Raw genomic sequence first — 21,097 nt, forward strand, 5'->3', positions numbered from 1 at the left:
CTCTCAATGGGCTCCTGAGAGCAAGAAACTGTGTGGAAGCTGAGCAGTGGTGGCACACTCCTTTAATCCCAGCACTTGGGAGGCAGAGGCAGGTGGATTTCTGAGTTCAAGGCCAGCCTGGTATACAGAGTGAGTTCCAGGACAGCCAGGGCTACACAGAGAAACCCTGTCTTGAAAAAAAAAAAAAGAAAGAAAGGAAGGAAGGAAGGAAGGAAGAAAGAAAGAAAGAAAGAAAGAAAGAAAGAAAGAAAGAAAGAAAGAAAGAAAGAAACTGTGGGGAGACTCTGACCCTGCCAATGGCTGATGCACACCACTAGACTTATGGGAACATTTTCAGCTGTCCAGGACTAGTCACATTGCCAAGTAATTTGTGATTGTACAAACAATCACAGATCAAACCTTAGAAGAACCCCTTGGGTGAATTTAACCCACAGTTAAACCTACAGAACAGTGAGCATGTCAAAATTTTGCTATCATATGACATTAAATTTTAAAAAAGTATCTCTTTCCAGTCTGGGCCCAAGCACTGAGCAGATCCTGGGCAGCAGCTCTGCCCCAAATCTCACAGAACCCAGAGCAGACCTCAGGCCTCAAAGGAGCTCTAACCCAGGCAGTATCTTAGGTAAGGAGAAAGCAACACTGGCCCCAAACAGGGAGTAACTAGGACCCACTAAAACCCAGGAAGTCACTCAGAGCACTGGTTCCTTCTGATCTAGACCCGAGCACTGAGCAGATCTTGGGTGGGAACTCTGCCCCCAATCTCACAGAACCCAGAGGAAGTGGGCCTCACAGGAGCTCTAACCCAGGTAGTATTTTAGATAAGAAGAAAGCAACACCAGCCCCAATCAGGGAGTAGCTGGGACCCACTAGGACCCAGCAAGTCACTTCTGGCCCAGAGCCTTGGTTCCTTCCAGTCTGAACCTGAGCACTGAGCAGATCTTGGGCCCCTGCTCTAACCCTACTAGCAACACCCACCTCACACAGTTCTGATACAACCAAGATAATAGGAAAGACAGGCTCCAGTCAGAGACAGTGAGTACAGGTAGCACTAAGGAGATCCAGATGACAAAAGGCAAGCACAAGAACATAAGCATCAACAACCTAGGGTACTTGGCATCATGAGAACCTAGCTCTCCCACACAAGAAAGTCCTGAATTTTCCATATCATTAGGAAAGCAAGGTTCAGATTTAAAATCACTTCTAATGATGATGATAGAGGACTTTAAGAAGAACATAAATAATACTCTCAAAAATTTTGAGAAGAACACAGGTAAACAGGTAACAGCCCTTAAAGAGAAAACACAAAAACCCCTTAAAGAATTATAAGAGAACACAACCAAACAGGCAAAGGAATTGAACAAAACCATCCAGGATCTAAAAATGGAAGTAAAAACAATAAAGAAATCACAAAGGGAGACTACCCTGGAGATAGAAAACCTAGGAAAGAAATCAGGAGTCATAGACACAAGCATCACCAACAGAATACAAGAGATGGAAGAGAGGATATTAGGTGCAGAAGATACCATAGAAAATATTGACACAATTGTCAAAGAAAATGTAAAAAGTTATTAACACAAAACATCCAGGAAATCCAGGACACAATGAGAAGACCAAACCTAAGGATAATAGGTATAGATGAGAGTGAAGATTCCCAACTTAAAGTGCCAATAAATATCTTTAACAAAATTATAGAAGAAACCTTCCCTAATCTAAAGAAAGAGATGCACAAAAACATACAAGAAGCCTATAGCACGCCAAATAGACTAGACCAGAAAAGAAATACTTCCCGTCACATAATAATCAAAACACCAAGTGCACAAAACAAAGAAATGATATTAAATACAGTAAGGGAGAAAGGCCAAGTAACATATAAAGGCAGACCTATCAGAATTACATCAGACTTCTCACCAGGTACTATGAAAGCTAGAAGATGCTGGACAGATGTCATACAGACCCTAAGAGACCACAAATGCCAGCCCAGGCTACTATACCCAGCAAAACTCTCAATTACCATGGATGTAGAAAGCAAGATATTCCACGACAAAACCAAATTTACATATCTTTCCACAAACCCAGCATTACAAAGAATAATAGCAGGAAAGCTCCAATACAAAGAAGAAAATTATACCGTAGAAAGAGCAAGAAAGTAATCCTCTTCCAACAAATCCAAAAGAAGATAGCCACACAAAGATAACTTCACCTCTAATAACAAAAATAACAGGAAGCAACAATCATTGTTCTTTAATATCTCAACATTAATGAACTCAATTCCTCAATTTAAAGACATAGGTTAATTAACTGGACATGTAAACAGGACCCAGAATTTTGCTGCATACAGGAAACCCATGTCAGTGACAAAGACAGACTTTACCTTAGAGTAAAATGCTGGAAAACAATTTTTCAAGCAAATGGTCCTATGAAACAAGCTGGAGTAGCCATTCTAAAATCTCCAGCCCGAGAACACAAAGGGAGGGACTCATGGCTCCACCTGTATAGGTAGTTGAGGGTGGTCTTACCAGGCATCAGTGGAAGTGGCTGGCCTTGGTGCCTGAAAATTTGGATTCCCTAGTGTTGGGGAATTTCAAGATCAAGGAGGCAGGAATGGGAGGTTGGTGGGAGCACACTCTCATAGTAATTGGAGGAGGGAGATGGGGTAAGGGGTTAGGCATCAGTGGAAGTGGATGGCCTTGGTGCCTGAAAGTTTGGATTTTCTAGGTTTTGGGGGATTCAAGCGCAGGGAGGTGAAAATGGGAGGATGGTGGGAGCACACCCTCATAGAAACTCCCAGAATTATATGGATTAGACATGACAGAAACAGGATGCCAGAAGACTACATTCCAAAAGTCAAACAAAAAATATTCTTGATACTAAAATTTGTTTTGAGAATTGCAGAATACACAGCCTTGGTATATCTACTCATCAAGCAAGCTGAACAGACCTGCTCAAACCTCTGATGTCCTGGAATTCCAGATGGATGCACTGAAGACACATCGTCAGAGGCTTATCAATTTACTCTTCCCCCCTCCCCGCCCCTCTTCTATTATCTCAACACCCGTAATCAGCTTGAAGAAGTTAATGAAGAGTCAGCGCCTCTATTCCCTGGGCTTGGGGACTGAGGTGGTTAATACTGGGCTGTCTTTTTAGGGAAAAGTAGTGGTTTTGTGAGAACAGGGAGGATTAGCTAAGATTTATTGCATAGCCATAACCTATTGGTAGAAATAAGTATAATTGTTATTAAAATGAAGTTATAATTTCTTAAATGGCACAAAATTTATTTTGATTTCAAATTTAAGGTTTTCATTGGTACAAGCTTCTTATTGATATAAAAGGGAGATGAATATTGTTATTGTCATAGGCATTGTGCCTATATAACACATTTAGGAATACAAGGCTTAGACCCAGTCCTTCTTTATCTTTCTTAACTGATTTGAGATGGTTAGCCTGTGAGTTAAGGGCCTATAGCAAATTCATGTCTCTGAGTTTATTGTTAGGGTGTTTTCTATATTTTATTTAGAAATAGCTGAGAGGAGTTAACAAATAACAGTCCAGATTGCCTTACATGAATAATTGGTTTTCAAAACATCAGAAGTCCACAGAATTGACATTACAAACATTTCTGTATTAATGTTCATTTTGATTAGAGACCTGTCTGCTCCTGACAGCTTCCTGTCTTGGATTCTAAGAAGAAATTGAGCATCTTTGGAGTTACTCCAGTTGTGGTGAGACAGCCACTAGACAAGAATTGTCTCTTGTCATCTATAGACAAATCATTGTCCAGAAAAGGACACACTTGCAGAATAGTCGACTGATTATATCTGCCAAGACAGAGTAATCAGCCGTTAATAATTCTGCAACACTAAGGTCTGTCAGATGATCCTGGGCCAGATGGCTGAAGATCAGATGCTCCAACGTTTTGTAGTATAGGGACTGTCCAAGTGTTCAGCGGTCTCTATAAATTGGCTAAGATTTAGAAGCTATGCTTTGTGCTTCCCATAATTTCAGTGAACTCAGTCATTCTGGATTTCTGACGGGGTTGAAGAATTATAGTCTCATAGCCAATCCTGGCTATTTACCTTGAGAGAAAAGATATGAGAGGATGTTTTTCAGCAGACATTCATTCTAAAGCCAAGAAAAAAAGCCAGGTTCAGAACTAAGTCTTTTAATTAGGAGGGATGACAGAGGTTCTGTTTAGTCAACAAAATGATGGACTGGGTATTGGGTCTGTCTTGTACCTTACTGATACAAATTGGTATAGTTATGCTCTGATTGTATTTTAAGAGAAAAGTTTTATTTTAACAGGAAGGGTGATATGTAGGAGGAGCTAAGGTGGGAGGAGTACGGAGAAGAAGAGGAGGAGTAAGGAGAGGAGGAGCTAGGTGACAAGAGGGGGCAGGAAATGTATCTCCACCAGTCAAAGATAATTGATATATCTAGGTTGGGTATTGGGTCACACTTCTGATTGTATGGGCATCTTGTAATTGAGCATTACCAAACTTATAAAGCCTTTGATTAACACTAAAAAAAAATTGTATAAAAGCAAAAAGGAGAGAGGGGTTGGGATAGGGGTTTCTAGGGAGGGGAAATGGGGAAAGGGGATGTCAGCTGAAATGTAAATAAAATATCCAATAAAAATATTTTAAAACAAAAAAAAGAAGTATTTAAATAGTAGTAAGGAAGTGGTGTATACCTTCAATAGAAGTATACAGTGACTGAAAATGTAAGGTGATTGTGGACACCACCAAGGTTTGGATCTCCTCATTTATATCAGGCAAAAGAAATTTAAGAGGAAAATGTTTTGTTAGAGCTCAACAGGGTTAATATAATTATAAACTGTACATTTCCGATAAAATATTCTTAAAACATGGAAAGCAGAAAAAGAGTTAGAATTACAAGAAGCAAACTCAAAATCAACAAAACAGTGTATGAAAGAAGAAAGAGGTCATAGGATGGAGACACAGGTCAGTGATTAGAGCACTGAGTGCTCTTTCAGAGGTCCTGAGTTCAACCCCCAGTAACCACATGGTGGCTCACAACCATCTGTAATGTGATCTGATGTCCTCTTCCAGGCATGCAGGTGTATATGCAGATAGAACACTCATATACATAAAATCTTTAAAAAGAAAGAAGGAAGGAAGGAAGGAAGGAAGGAAGGAAGGAAGGAAGGAAGGAAGGAAGGAAGGAAAGAAAGAAAGAAGGAAGGAAGAGGGCAAAAAAGAGTGTTTCAGGACAGATCTTTAAGGCACCATGGCTGTGGTTACCTATACAAGACTGACCCACTTCAGTGTGTGTGACGGAGGGATCTTAAGGCCACATTCCTCACTAAAGGTCTAATGTTCAAAAATAATAATACAAAGAGCGAGATAGAAGTATACACCAGTGAAAGTGACAAAGCAGCTCATGCTGGCAAGGATATGGGGGAAGGGGAACACTCATCCATTGCTGGTGTGAATGCTAACTTGTACAGCCATATGGAAAGCAGTGTGTTGGTTCTTTAGTTGTTGTTGTTGTTGAAGACAACACCTGCACAACATACTGAACATGGAGAATTTGGGCTGGCGCCTACCTAGAACCTCCATCCCTTTCTGACTTGTGTTCATGCTACTGGAAAGTACTCTGTGTGCTCTCAAAGGCGAATGGCAAACACCAACCCGGCTACAGGCCTTCAGTCTACAATGCTGACCTGCACAGAAGATGCACTAGTGTAACAGAAGTCTAGAGCTTGTGGGACTAACCAATCAGATGTGATTGGATTTAAGGCCCACCCCAAGAGATGGAACACATCCCCAACACTGCTGAGGTAGCCAAGAACCTAAGACTAGGTAGAGCAGGGACATACAGAAAAACCAAATACTACTGTCTGTTAAAGTAACATAGCTACAAAATGAATCCTAATGACATCCTACTACATTTATAGATCAGTACCTTGCCCGACCATCATCAGAGAAGCTTCCTCCTCCAGTATGTGAGGATAAATGTGGAGGCCCACAGCTGGACAATGTGCAGAGAGTGAGACCTTGGAACATGTGGTCCTAATTGAGGTATTTTCATCAATTCCCTCCCCTCATGGCTCAGGGAACCCATGGAAGAGGAGGCAGAAAGAGTGTAAAAGTCAACAGTGATGGAGAACACTAGGGAACCCGTACTTTCTAAACTCTGCAGGAGCGGTGCACACATGAGCTCACAGAGACTGTGGCAGCATGCACAGGGCCTGCACATGTCTGGGCCTAAACAGGGTCCCAGTGCTGAGAATAGAAGTGAACACAAGCCCACTTCCCTAACCCAGAAGCTATCTCCAACTGACAGACACTTGAAAATGAAAAGCTGGTTTTCTCCAATGAAGTGGTGCTGGGTATACAAAGCACTCTTAAGGGCAGGCCCCATGTCCAGCAGTAGATGGCCTACACAAGATGAATTTTGTGATATTTTTGGAGGGTTGGTTTTGTTGTTGCTGTTAGGTGTTGTTGTTGTTTGTTTGGTTTTTTTTTTTTTTTTTTGGTTTGGGGTTTTGTTTTGTTTGGTTGGTTGGTTTTGTCATAAGCTTTGAGCATTGTTTTCTTACCCTACAGGACTTTTACTCATATATTATGGCTTCTGTGTTTTTACAGTCCTCTGGTGTTTGTGAATGTGGTGTCTCTGTGCCTGTATTTGCATCTTGTGCTTCTTCCTTGGCTCTTTACTTTTCTGTTCATTTGTTTGTTTTGTGCTATTCAGGCTTGTTTGTTTTTCTTTTCATTCCTCCTCTCTCTTCCTCCTCTCTCTTCCTCCTCCTCTTCACCCTTTCTTGCCTCTTCTTCTTTTGTAGGTGTTTGTTCATTTTCTGATGAGAAAGAACTTAAAAGGATGCAGATTTGGGTGGAGAGAAAGTAAGGGGAATCTGGAGTTGTCGGGAGGAGAACTCATAATCAAAATATATTGTATGAAAAATAATCTATTTCCAATAAAAAATAAATAAATAGAAAGTGTCAAAGAATAAACTTTAAAAATTAAACTGCCAAAAAGGGGCACAAGAGAGATTTGAATAATACATTTAAGATGCTGAATTTAATTAAAAGCCTTTGTGTCTCATGCTTGGCAGAATTCTAGGTCTCGAAATGGCCCTATGATATATATGCCTTGTACAAGCATCTCCCCTTAAGCATATAAATATGCCTGCAGATGTGTGTGTGTGTGTGTGTGTGTGTGTGTGTGTGTGTGTGTGCCTGTCTGTGTGACTTTATATGTGAGTGTAGATGCCCGTGAAGGTCAGAGGGCATCAGATCCTCTGGAATTGGAGTTACATGTGGTTACAAGCTGCCTGATTTGGAGGCTGAAAACTAAACCCAGGCCCTCTTCAAGAGCAGCAAGCTGTCTTAACTGGTGAGCCATGTTTCCAGCCTCCAAAACTGTTAAATAGAAACAGATGAGACGTTACAGGTTAGCAAGGATACATCTTGTTTACTTTTTCTACTATGTAAGGTATCTGGTTGGTGAGGCATATTTTTCATATTAAGAGGATCATGAGTCAGAAGGTTTTAAGGTAACGTATGACCTTCTTTAACTTCACTTGAAAATGGTTTTATGATTTATAGGATTCCAGCTGTAAAATTTCATCACATGGTAGGTGTTTTCTTGATAGACCTAATTTAATGCTGGGATCTCACACTCAGCTGCATAGCAAATAACATATATGGATGAAGGAGACTTATTTTTGAAGCAGATATGGTGGGGTCTTTGGTCAACTAAAGAAGACATGCCACATATTAAAATATCTCTGATTTGAGGGATAGTCTTGCTGAAAGGCCACTATTTTGTTTCTTCCCTAAAATGAAATCCATATGTACAGTTGTTATCTCTATTACAGATTAATCAAATTTTGACATAGAGATTTTTTTTATATCCATTGTCTCTACAGTGAGGTCTTCTAATTCTGTTCATCTTCATATCTCCTGGATACATGCCCAGGCACACTGCAGCCTGTCACCAACGTTTGTGACAAGAATGGAAGACGAATAAATAAATAAACAAGAAATCTGGCTGAAAATCACTCAAGCAACAAACTAACATAACAATATCAAAAGTAATGAAATCAAAACATGAGCCTGGGGTACCTCATAAAGGTCTGCTTCTCTATGGTATGACATGCAAACATAAATGCTCTCTCTCTGCTCAAGGGCACCTGAGACTCTAGAAGCTGGAGTTTTAACAGCCATTAATGTCTTTCAGTTTTAATTAGATGACCAGTGATTATATTATTATCACTAGAAACAGGCAGATAAGATGTCACTGGCAGTCGGAAGGCTGTCTCACTGGTCCATTTATACAGTGACAGCTTCCCAGCTGTGAGCTCTGCCCTGTTCTTCTGCCATCTCTGGTAAGAAATGCTAATTCCTCCCTGTTTGAGGACTTCAGTATATTTTTCCAATCAATCTTTTAGAAGAAACCTTTATTGAGAACATTCTTAGAAATGGAACTCCACCCTAAAGGAAACTGCTGAGGCTTCTTTCTCTCATTTGAACCCCTCCTTAAAATGGTGGGCATAAGGAAAGGTGAGAAGAAAAGGGGGTTCAACATCTTACCTTAATGCTTTGGGAAACACCTCAGAGGAGGTAGGGCAGCCAGAGAGTAAGGTCTGGAAGGCAAGGATGGGTGGAAAGTGTCACCTAAATATTGTTGAAGCTGTAAAACAGAAATGTCTTAAAACCGGAACAATCCTGAGTCTCGAGAATCTCTTATTTTTAACTTGTTTTTATTTTTCATTTAAACAACCTTTTGAGGCTCATTGCATTTTTCCATTTTCATATAAACAGTTGGTTATATTCAAAACATGAAATATTAAGAGAGAGAATTGCGCTTCTGAGGATTTCCGATTAGTGAGGCCTCAGCTACTTTCTAAATGGAATGCTATTAATCAGGTCCCAAAATGAATCATAAGAGAAAAAAAAAATGGAAACCCTCCATTTCAAGTATGGCCTTCAAAATAGCCAAAAAGCACAAGATGGGCTAACTCATTTGGTTAAGTATTTTAAACCAGTGTCTATGCAAAATAAGGAAAACTAATTTATATATTGTTACTAGGTAAAGGGTTGTGTACTGAGATTTCTGAAATAGGCAAAATGCATGTCACACATTTTATCTAAGTCATTAATTTGTTCCATAAATCCATTTTGTCTTTGATTATGTTCAGGATGGTGTCTAAATTCTGGGAGTACAACTAGTAGTGGTGGCCCACGCCTTTAATCCCAGCATTTGGGAGGCAGAGGCAGGTGGATTTCCAAGGTCAAGGCCAGCCTGGTCTACAGAGTTCCAGGACAGTCAGGGCTACACAGTGAAACTCTATCTTTTTTTTTTTTTTTTTTTTTTTTGACTGTTTACCTGATTTTAATAACATGACATAAAATTTTTAAAATTGATAAAATCATTATGCAAAATACATACATGAATACTATCTTCTTTTAAAAATATAAAATAAATAAGCAAGACATGTGAAAATAGGCATTTCCATTAATTAAATTAAAAATTTTTTAAAAGAAAGTTTTCCTTTTGTTTCATTTGGAGAAGGGAAACTATCATTTAAGACACTATTCAAGTTTATTAAAACAAGGTTTAAAAAAGTATTATAAAATGTTTAGCTTTCATCTGCCTCAACGTTTTGCATGTAACTGTACTTTCAGGTTGGCTAACACCCTAACGCTGGATGAACGCCACTCTGGACTCTAAAGCATTGATCTCTTCTTGCAAAGTTTTCTTTGCATCTTCTAACATTTTCTGTGTTTCTTCTTGAGAGTGACTAATGAAAATGTCTCTGATCAGGTACAGAATCATTAAGCAGTCATCGTCTGCCAACATGATGTCATCACAAGCATCCTCTAAATTCTGGAGGTGCTTCTTCTTCACTTCTTTTTCCTCCTTTAGCTCTGTGATTCAACTCATATGCCAAGCAAATTTGTTTCTTTTTTGCTGATCTTCAAAAGTAACATTGACATCTTCTGTAGCTGCCTTCTTCATGGTGGCCTCCATCTTGTGAAACCCTGTCTTGAAAAAAAAAAAAAAAGATTGTGGAAGTACTTCATGATATAAAGAGTCCTATGAAGGTGAGTTCAAGGTCAGAGGATATACAAACGCAGTTGCAGCGTAGAAACAGATGGTAAGGGTACGTGGCACAAGCCATTGATTGTGGGAAGCCATGGCAAGGCATTACTCTTGGCAAACACTCATCCTTGGTTCTCCTATCTACTATTCTTCTTTCTGCTTACATTCCTTGATTCACTTGTCAGTTCTCAGAACCTCAAACAAGGCCTCATAGCAACCCACCATAGTAACCCTTCCTCTTGATCTCTAGATTTAGCCAACATCCTGCTAGATAGACGTTTTTAGAATCCCTGGTAGTGGCAAGGGTTTGTGAGAACAACAGGTATAACTTAGTTAGACCCCTACAGCTGCTGCTAGCTTCCTCCACTTGCAAAGCCCTCTTTCCTTTCCTACCCCTCCCCGTATCTTGTTTTTAGAGTATATAACCTGTGTGAACAATAAAAATTTTGCCAGCTTGATCAGACTTCTTGACTTGCTGTGCCTCCTTATTTTCTCTCGCATCTCAGTCCTCTCCACAGGGCCTAAGGGTCCCACTTGATTGTCCAGCTAAACTGGACAATTGATGATTTTGCTCTCACAAGCCCATCATTTGCATTGTGTGGTAGAGGTGCAACTTGACAATCAACTTTCAAAATTACCCACTTACTTAGTCAGCAGGTTGGAAACAGTTGTTGCCTAGAAACCCAGATGGAAGTTTGATAGAGGTCACCTCTATCTAGGGGGCTGAGTGGACTTCCAACATGGCAAAAGGGTATAAGAAGAAGCATGCTCAGACTTGAGTAGAAACTACAAACTTCATTAAAATCCCAGAATCTCATGTCAACTGCATTCTATCACCAAGCAATTTGAAAACCAGCTTAGGTCTAAGGGGAGAAAATGCAAACACCAGCTGCTTGCACACAGACATCTTACCATTAGTAGCACCCAGTCTACACGGAGACGAGTCTCTGGTCCCATGACAAACTGAACCCAGATGATCTCTCCCAAGGTAAGATGGGGTCTCATGGTATTGACCACTATCTGCCTCTTTTGCATTTTGCTGTGTAGCTTCCTGTGGCCATGAACCAACCAGGTTCTCCTGAAAGGGGGGGCTGGAAATGAAAAGGGGGATAAAGGACAAGATAAAGACGAAGCCAAGACAAAGTTCTCTGATCAAGGCTCGAAGTTTAATGCTCAGCTCTTCAATTTAAAGGGTAAGCCCCACCGAACCCCTTCTTGTTTCAGCCAGAGATGGGTGGGGGAACCCATCCTTAGTCACAGCCAGAGATGTCTCAAGGCAATCTCAGTGGGCAGTTATTCTTCTAAGTTCCTGTAGCAGGTTGCACATGCAGCCAAGATGGGTAACTCCATCTAGATCCCATTTTTAGGTCTATTGTGGTAAACAAGATCTTTCAGGTCTGCTCAAGGCTGGGGGGAAGGCACATTGCTGTGCTTACTCAATGCTCTCTGTTTTGTGGGTCTCTCTATTCTTTGTCCCTGACATAGTTTCTATTTGTACATTAGATTCTTTAGACTACTTTTCTAACTATGATATCTTTTTATTATTATTTTTCATCTCTTTCTATATTCTGCAAATAGACAACTGCCTGACTTTCATCTTCTATCATTCTATTGAATTTTCTGTGAAGGCTACAGGTTTTAAGTTTACTCTGTTTTGTTCTTTATACCTTTAAGAAGTATATTCTTATTTCAAAATTTTGATGTTTTATTTCTTCAAGGGTATTAAAAATAGGGATCGTTGTTGTTGATGTTGTTGGGGTGTTTGATTCTGTATGAATAGCACTCTTTTCTACAAGTTGCTATTCATAGATATTTTTATTTTTATTTTCTATAGTATGTTTCCCCCATATACCTAATTTTGAGTAGCTGCATGTCTTTGTTCAATGTGGGCCACTATAATACTAATTAGAAGTGCTTGGTATGCAAATGACGTCTATCACCTTAGCACTCCCTGTTAATTTGTCTGGCTAGGCCATTTTTGTCCAAAACCCTAGTGCTGATGTTTTTCGATATTTCCTTCTCACTTGATTATATTGTTTTCTGACATTCTGACTAGGATGTGACAATCTGCTTGCTATGCTGCTAATGCTCCATGTCTCCTAATGCTGCACATTGAAGCCTTGATCCCCAAGGTAGTACTACTAGGTAGTGGTCAAACCTTCTAGAGGTAGGGCAGATGGGAGGAATTAAGTCACTGGGGGTGTTTCCCTTGTAGGAAATATAAGACTCTAGTCTCTCTTTCTCTCTCTCTCTCTCTTTCTCTCTCTCTCTCTCTCTCTCTCTCTCTCTCTCTGCCCATGGGGAAACCATTTCTGTTCTGCTACATGGTCCATAATGTGTTACCTAATCACAGGTGCAAAAATCACATACTGGAACCTCTGAAGCTATAAAATATTTTTTACTTAATATATCCATTGTCTCAAGTATTTTATTATAATAACATAATACATATTAGTATCCTGACTGATTGTTGTTTAGCAATTTCCTTTAAATTGAAATATTTCTTCCAGGATAGAGGTTCCATAAGACTCAGGAAATAAGCAACTCATAAGTCTGAGGAAGTTCCTGAAACTAAGTCATACAGTATGACTTTGTTCAGGCTTCCAGAACATTCATCATTGTATGACATTTTCCAGGGAGACACAAACAATATGTACTCACCCTAGATAGGGTCCTGACAACAGACAAAAGAAATGATTTCATGAAAGTCTAATTTGGTGAACCCATAAGTTAACTGGTGTTAGTTACAAGAGTGAGGATGAGGTTGGTAACTTACAGGAATATGGGTTAGGGGTGACAGAAATGACTCAAAGGCAGCTAGCAACACCATCAAAAGACTCACCTCTCCCCATTCCCCCAGTGACAATTCAAGAAATCTGTATGCCTAGACTCTGCATGGTTTAGAGGTAGCTCAACAAGTTGAAGAATGTCCTCTTCACAGAGGTTCTTACTTTTTATATAACTAGGGTGGGGCCAGGGAGGGTGGCTTGGGAATCTTTAAGTTAAGTTTGCTCCTGCATTATGCATAGAACTTGTGTACTTTCAATTGGGAATGTAATTCCCTTTCCTACTAATCCTGGAACTCTAAAATTGCTAAATTACTGTATATTCTATGAATACCAAGTTTCTACAGACTTTGAAAAATGTACTTGATGTTTAGAAGTTTATTGGATAATACAGCATTTCATGGTGTAGAAAACTAAAACTAGTGTAGCTGAATTCCTAAGACTCCATTTGTCTAAAACAGAAGTGCTTGAATTAGGAATTAGACATGAAATGAAATTTGGCATATTATGTCTTTTAGGTAAGAATTCTTTATATTTTTTATATTTATATTTTGCATAGTGTTATAAATCCTATTGTATAGGCTTAGAGTTTTTAAAACCTACTTCTAATAAGGATTCTCAAATGCTTCAACCTCTCTTCTAGTCTACCAGCCAAAGGTAGGGGAGAAAAGATAATAAATAGGACAAGGGGATAGGAACCTGTTTACAAGTATTTCTTTAGGGTGATTTCAATCTCTGTTGTCAGGATACCAGCAGTCCAGGTCAGTAGTGTGAGGATAGTAAACACAAATCAGTAGCAGTGGCACTACCCAGCAGAAACAGCCAGGCCTCCAGCGAATCAGTAGGAGTCAGCAGGGGCAACTATGTCAGCAGGGATGCCAGAAGTTATCTGCCATGCCTCTCTCAACAAAGTGAAGATCAGAGAAGATGAAGACAAAAGACCAACAAAGTTTTGCAATGCTAGTTATGCAAGTGTCCCATAACTGTCTGTAGAATCCTATTGACACTCTCTCCAAACATCATGTATTCTTCCACAGGTCTTGCCTCAATAAAACACTACATGAGTTGGCCTCACTGAGTGAATCTGCATCACATGACCCAATCAGAAACTTCTACTTCACTATTGCCTTATAGACCATCAAAGAGAAGGGAACTAAAAAAGTTATTACTGGTGTTTTGGGAGGTTTATGTTGAAGTATATATTTGTGGGGAGCCAACAGAAGGTGGCTATCATCCTTGCAGCCATCTTGAGCCATATACCCTGACAAGAGACTTGTTTGCAATAGCCTATAACAGCTGAGCATACTCTAATAACATCTTGTTTTAGATACCCAGGATTTTCCCTTGGGTGTGTGAGACTTAAAGGCGTGACTTAAAGGCATGACTTAGAAGCGAGACATATAAAAGGCGAGAGGCAGACAGAAGAAATTATTAGACTTAGAACTTGAGACTTAGGACAGGTAACTTGGAACTGGGAAAGAGACTAGAAACTTAGGAACTAGGATTAGGACCTGAGACTTGGTGCTAGGAATTAGGAACTAGGAACTAGGGAATTGGAGAGAAGAAGAGAGACTGAAGAATAAACAGGATTGAATCACACTCTGTCTGGTCTCCATTCGTCACATCTGTCCTCACTCTCTCTCTTGCTGAACCCCAACCTAAGAACTGAAGCAGCTTGGGGCAGTACGACTCAGAACAATTTAGCCCCCAAGGCTTTTGGCAGTGTGGATTCCAATATCGATAGAGCGGTCCCCGGCATTTTGGCCCCCAAACATGGGGCAGTGTGGTTCTCAACATATATTTTAAAAGCTGGTTAAACCAACTGGCTAAGCTGAGGCATCTCTGCCTAACTCAGCTGCCATGTTGTGTGCCCAGAAACCACGTACACACCACAGCTAGAAATGGCCAGCCCTGCCACCCACAAGATACCAATCTTCCACGCTGTCTCTGCAAGGCTGGGCAGTGCCCAGACCAACCCGCCAACCACATGGGCTTGGTACAGATGAGACTTTAATTCTTAGATTATCCAAAGGCTTTATATATTTGGTAATGCTCAGTAACAATATGCCCATACAAAGAGATCTGTTTCCCAATTAGCTAACCTAAATAAAAGTTGTTACCCACGACTGCTCTCCATACCTGCATGGCTCTTCATCCTCCTACATCTCTCTCTCTCTCTCCCTAGCTCCTCCTCTTCCTTCTCCTCTTCCTCTCCTTACTCCTCCCACCTTAGCTCCTCCTACAGGTTTATTTTGTTTTGTTTCTTTTGTAGGAAAACTTCAAGGTGTTCACAATGATTTCTAATTTTTGTTTCCTTACCTTTAGTTTCATCAGCTCTGAAAAAAACCTACGAGAAAAAAAATACCTCAACTTTCCATCATAAATGTGACACTGTAAAATAAAGTTATGGGCCAAGCACTGTGTAGGGGCATTTAATAAAGCCAGGGTATTATTAGAAACACTTTAAGACCACATGCAATAATTCCTTCATTCTTGACAGCCCATGTTTTAGAAAATTACCGTATCTTTTTGATAATTAAAGCTAATCAAGAAGTGATTTTTGCTTTTCCACTATCAAAATGAATTCCACTTTATGTCTTATTGCTTAATTACAAGATATAAATCTTCCCTGCTGAGAAAGATGTTTCATCATATGAAGACCAGAATTGCGGGGTTTTGGGTCCACCTTCTGACTAAGCATGAAGCAAGAGTGACATCTGGTGGCCAATGGGCTTAGCACATGCAACTGTGCCCTTAGAATTATTTCCTGTATTTTAAGGCTCTTTTCTATTAAAACACTTACACACACACACACACACACACACACAAATATTCAAACTTATGTTTAGGTGAATCATATTAAAGTTATAAAAAATGAAGTATGAATAAGAAATGAAATATTCTCAGAGAAAATTTTGAATATAAAAAACATAAATGACAGATTCATGTATCTTGTTTTATTTATTTAGAAGAGACAAAAATCTGATTTTACATAATAAAAAAAGCATATTTATTCTTCTGAAAATATGAGGCTTCACAGAAGATTCTTCTCATGAATCATTTTTATGAAAATAACATCAACAAAGAAAGCAGATATAAATATTATATGAATATAATTCATTTAATCCTTTTACTTATACAGTATAAAATGCAATATTAAAATGAACTCTCTTGTCAATAGTGAACTGAGGGAATGCACTTGAACTTGTATACAAGCTTTAGGAAGCACTGACAAAGAAAATTCAATACTAACTGAAGCAAAATATAAATAAGTACAAGAAGTAAAAAGAGAATGTCTGTGTAGCCAAGGCCTTGTGGGCTTATCTCTGTTCACCAGAAAGCTGAGAAAGCTTTGAGCAGAAGGGATAACACTCTGCAGAGAACAGAAAACCAATTGGTTGTTCAGTGCCAAAGGGTCAGTTCTGAAAACATACAGACGTAGAACATTATATGAACTGAACAGGTTAGATTTTGGAATAAATATAATATTATATATATAATATATATATATATAATATATATAAAATCATATATTATATAAATAACATGTATTATGTATATATGTATATATTACATAAATACATTATGTGTATGTATTGTATATGATATGTGGTGTGTGTGTGTGTGTGTGTGTGTGTGTGTGTGTATGCATGCACACATGCATTCAAAAATAATTAGGGAAAAAAGAAGCCATGAACTTGAAAGAAAACAAGGAGGGGTACATAGGAGAGTTCAGAGGGTAGAAAGGGAAAGAAGAATTTAATAAAGGTAGAATTTCTTTCCTATAAAGATCAAGGCATTGTGGCAAGACACTGAAGAAAAACTGTTGCTATCCCTTTGGAGGCATTAGAGTCCAGTGTTGTAGTAAGAAGAGTAGATAGAGTGTATTTTCTGAGCATGTGTGACGGTTTGTATATGCTCAGCCTGGGGAGTGGCACTATTGGGAGGTATGGCCCTGTTTGAGTAGGTGTGTCACTGTGGGTGTGGGCTTTAAGACCCTCATCCTAGCTACCTGGAAGTCAGTCTTCCACTAGCAGCCTACGGATGAAGATGTAGAACTCTCAATTCTGCTTGCACCGTGCTGCCTAAATACTGCCAGGCTCCCACCTTGATGATGACAGACTGAACCTCTGAACCTGTAAGCCAGCCCCAATCAAATGTAGTCCTTATAAGACTTGCCTTGGTCATGGTGTCTGTTCACAGCAGTAAAACCCTAACGAAGACAGCATGTTAGCACAAAGTGAAAGGCAGAAAAGATATGTGAAACAGCAAAGGTTTTCTCCTAAATCGACAACAAAGTGTAAGAGATCTCAACAGAGCTCACTCCTGGCCATTACCTTGTTACTTAGTGATATCAATGTGCAAGAATAAGTGAAGACATATAAGTGTAGATACATATTTATGCGCGCACACACACACACACACACAACAAAAGTAGATGAGTAACTCGTCCTGAAGAGCAGTTCACATTGTAGAGAATAGGATTATTGACTCAGCCTGAGAAAAAGTTTAGTCCAAAGAAAAGGAATAATGGACAATAACACTCAAAGTTCATTGAAACTCAGGAAGTTTACTCTCATAAATAGGAGAGAAAAAAAAAAACCCTTGCTAATATCAGAATAAAAAATGACATCGGGCATAAAATAAAAACAAAATAGACAAGTAAACATTTTAGGAATTGGCTAATTGCACTGTTAAGCTGGAAGTTTTTTAGGAATAAAACATATTCCTCAGAAAAGGGAGCCCATGACATTGTAGAATAGCGAAAGAGGAAGGCATCACAGAAGAAAAGGAAAAATAACAGACAGTGATGACTTAGAAGATAAGTAACAGAAGTCAAAGCAAAAATCATGGTGTAAACTCAGACCTGGAGCCTTTGGGATAAAAATCAAACGCACAGGCATGTCAGGGAAGCATTCATGCTTGAATCTATGCATTAAGGAATCGCTACTCCCAGATAAAAACCAATAATAACACGCTGTCCCCAGCATCACGGATAAGCATTTCAGGTCCTTCATTTAAGTGCTCAGTACCTCCTTAACAAGAAGTTCCAACTCTCCTCTAGAGGCACCATCATTCAGATTAACCACAGGTCCCATAGCCATTTTCCAAAACAGCAGAAGGAATGGACACCAGCCTCTACATCTGGAGAAAAAGAGCAGAAGCATCTCAACCCACTCCCTATTCGTGCAGCAGAACAGGTGTCTGACGTCAGTCCACAGGCAAACAACACAGTAAGATGTGACAGGCAAGAACCACCAGTGAATAAAATTTATGAACAAAGTATAATGGGAAAAGGGACAGTCTTGAAGATTGGCCTAATATCTTTCTAAGATGGGTATTTTTTTTACTTATTTATTTTTATTGTATGAAAATATTTTAATAAATAAAAAGAAAAAATAATATACTCTCAGGAATTGTTTTTTAACCTTTTTAAAAATAATTATTTATTTTATGTATATGAGTATACTATTCTCAAACACACCAGAAGATGGCATCAGATCCCATTACAGATGGTTGTGAGCCACCATGTGGTTGCTGGGAATTGAACTCAGGACCTCTGGAAGCGCAGTCAGTGCTCTTAACTGTCAAGCCATCTCTTTAGCTCCTGAAAGTTAAATTTTTTTTTTTTACATTTTTATTGGATATTTTATTTATTTACATTTCAGATGTTATCCCCTTTCGTAGGAGGAGCTAAGGTGGGAGAAGTAACAAGAGGAAGAGGAGGAGGAAGGAGAGGAAAAAGAGGAATAAAGAGAGGAGGAGGAGAAAGAAGAGGAGGAGCTAAGGGAGAGACAGAGAATGAGAGAGGGGGACATGGAGGCTGATGGTCACTTGTCTGTAGCAGTCAAAGGTAGTTGGTATATCTAGGTTGGGTATTGGGTTACACCTCTGATTGTAAAGACATCTTGTTATTGATTATTACTAAATATATAAGCCTTTGGATAATCTAAGCATTAGAGTCTCATTTGTACCGAGCCCGTGTGGTTGGCGAGATGGTCTTGGCAATGCCCAACCTTGCGGAGACAGCGTGGAAGACTGGCAGAGCCATCTCCCACACTGGCATCTCGTGGGTAACAGGGCTGATGTTTCTGGCTGGCCATTTCTAACTGCGATGCACAAGTGGCCTCTGGCCATGAAACATAGCTGCTGAGCTAGGCAGAGCCGCTGCAGCCTAGTCGGCTTAACCAGTGGCTAGTGGCTGTTTTTTAAATAATTACTTCAACAAAGTAGTGCTCCACCTTGGGCGCCAATATATTGCAGTAAATCTCTGACCCAAATAAGACCGGTCAAGAAAAATACAACTCAATATTTATGGATATGAACTGCACACCGAGATTGGGCAGATGTACTCTATTCCCCAGCTATGAGAACCCTTATAACTTGCGGTTTTTCCAGGCCACGTGCTTCTCCTCCATTGTCCTTCCACCTCCTGCTCCTCCATTGACTTCCTACTCCTTCACCTTTATTGACTTCCTCTTCTGTCAACCTCCTCTTCCGCCGACTTCCTCTTCCACTCTCCTCCCCTAAGCCTTTTTCTCCACCTCTTCTTCTACTGCCCAGTCACTGGCTCTAACCTTTATTTTACAAATTAAGGTGGACAGAAGGTTCACAAAAAGTCACCTGTGTACTGACTCACTCCTTCTCTGAAGCCTCTCTGAGGAAAGTGGAACTAGCATCAAAATACAAGGCTGAGGTTATCCACAACACCTTTTCCCCATATTCCCCCCATAAATCCCCTATCCCATCCCTCCTCCTTCTTTTGCTTTTATACGATTTTGATTACATGTTAAGTATTAAGGTCAGTTCTAGGTTGAGGAACCAGCAATACAATAGATGCAGTCAAAGAACAAGGAAGGCAATAAACAAAGTTCCGAGATTACTCCTGTGATTACTATTTCTAAAGGCTTATCAGGATGACCAAAATATCTGAGCCTACTTCCCTGTCCTAGCCTAAAGTCATTTTTATGCCTGAAGCCTACTTCTTTGTTCTAGCCTAATGTCAGATTCCTGCTTGAAGCTCATTTCCTAGTTTTTGGCCAATGTAAGATTCCTGCCAAGCAGCCCCAAAAGCTTTCCACATCTCCCCATTTTTTATTTGATAAATAAGACTGAGCCTTACTTAGGTTGTTCTGACAAGAATGCCTTCCTTGCACGTCATGAAATATGCATTATCAAAAGCAATGCACTTCTGTCTTAGGTTGGTAAGGCTCTGTGCAGATTCTAACCCATCCTTAGCTTGCCAGCCTGTTAATTTAATAACTGTCTAGGGGTTCATTTTCAGTTTCAAGTCATGTACTTTGGCTGCCAACATGTTAATGTTAAAGACAAGCTTTCACATGATGGACAGTAATAAAAGTATCCCAGGACAAAAAAAAAAAAAAAAAAAAAAAAAAAAAAAAAAAAAAAAAAGGCTAGCATGATCAAGCTATATATGCCATTCTTGAAGCTTGACCAAAATGGAAATACTGACCTCAAGCCATGGATAATTTTATCAGCATTATCTGCAGCATCAAAGCTCAGCAGAGCAGTATTTTTTAAATTCATAAGCTCACTATGCAAAGTCTAAAACATCCAGAGACGTGTTAGAATTATGCCAAATACCCTGCAAGTATCTTTTAACTTTTCCTAATTATAGCCAGGCAATGGTGGCGCATGCCTTTAATCCCAGCATTTGGGAGGCAGAGGCAGGCGGATTTCTGAGTTTGAGGCCAGCCTGGTCTACAGAGTGAGTTCCAGGAAAGCCAAGGCTAACAGAAAAACCCTGTCTCAAAAAATTAAAAAAAAAAAAAAAAAAAAAAAAAAAAAAAAAAAAAAAAAAAAAACCTTTTTCCTAATTATAATGACTATCATTGTAAATTTTAGAAGTAACACTACTACATTGGTATTTGGCATGACACTCAAGATGGCTTCTTACTCTTAAACTCTGAACCTCCTTCCAATAATTTGAATAGGATAAAGAGCATCAATCTGATGTTCCAAATGTCTATCTAAATCCTTTTGTATACTCAACACATTCATACCATTATTTTCGCTAATTATTAACAAAAGTAGCTGTCTTAACTTCTTGTGTCAAAGCAATTGCAGAAGCACCGGTGCTAGCAATTAATGTAATTAAAGCTGTTATACTGGCAATAATCAAGCCCTCTTGCTTCTGTTTAAAACCTAACTCACTTCTTCTAGTACTTGCAAGCTTTTTTTCAGAAAAACAACATTCTGTAATACTCAGGGCAATAAGACAA

The 21,097-nt window shown here is 39.4% G+C and overlaps 1 long non-coding RNA gene across 1 annotated transcript; it reads right to left on the reverse strand.

The window, feature by feature from the left end:
• Positions 1 to 8,759: 8,759 nt before the first annotated feature.
• On the reverse strand, positions 8,760 to 20,174 carry LOC143434806 (uncharacterized). Its single transcript, XR_013104568.1, has 4 exons — positions 18,340 to 20,174; positions 17,888 to 17,999; positions 10,981 to 11,159; positions 8,760 to 10,011 (listed from the first exon to the last, which is right to left on the reverse strand). It is a non-coding gene; the product is annotated as an uncharacterized LOC143434806 (long non-coding RNA).
• Positions 20,175 to 21,097: the final 923 nt, after the last annotated feature.

Source organism: Arvicanthis niloticus, chromosome 17 (genome assembly GCF_011762505.2).
Source record: "Arvicanthis niloticus isolate mArvNil1 chromosome 17, mArvNil1.pat.X, whole genome shotgun sequence".
Classification (NCBI taxonomy): Eukaryota; Metazoa; Chordata; class Mammalia; order Rodentia; family Muridae; genus Arvicanthis; species Arvicanthis niloticus.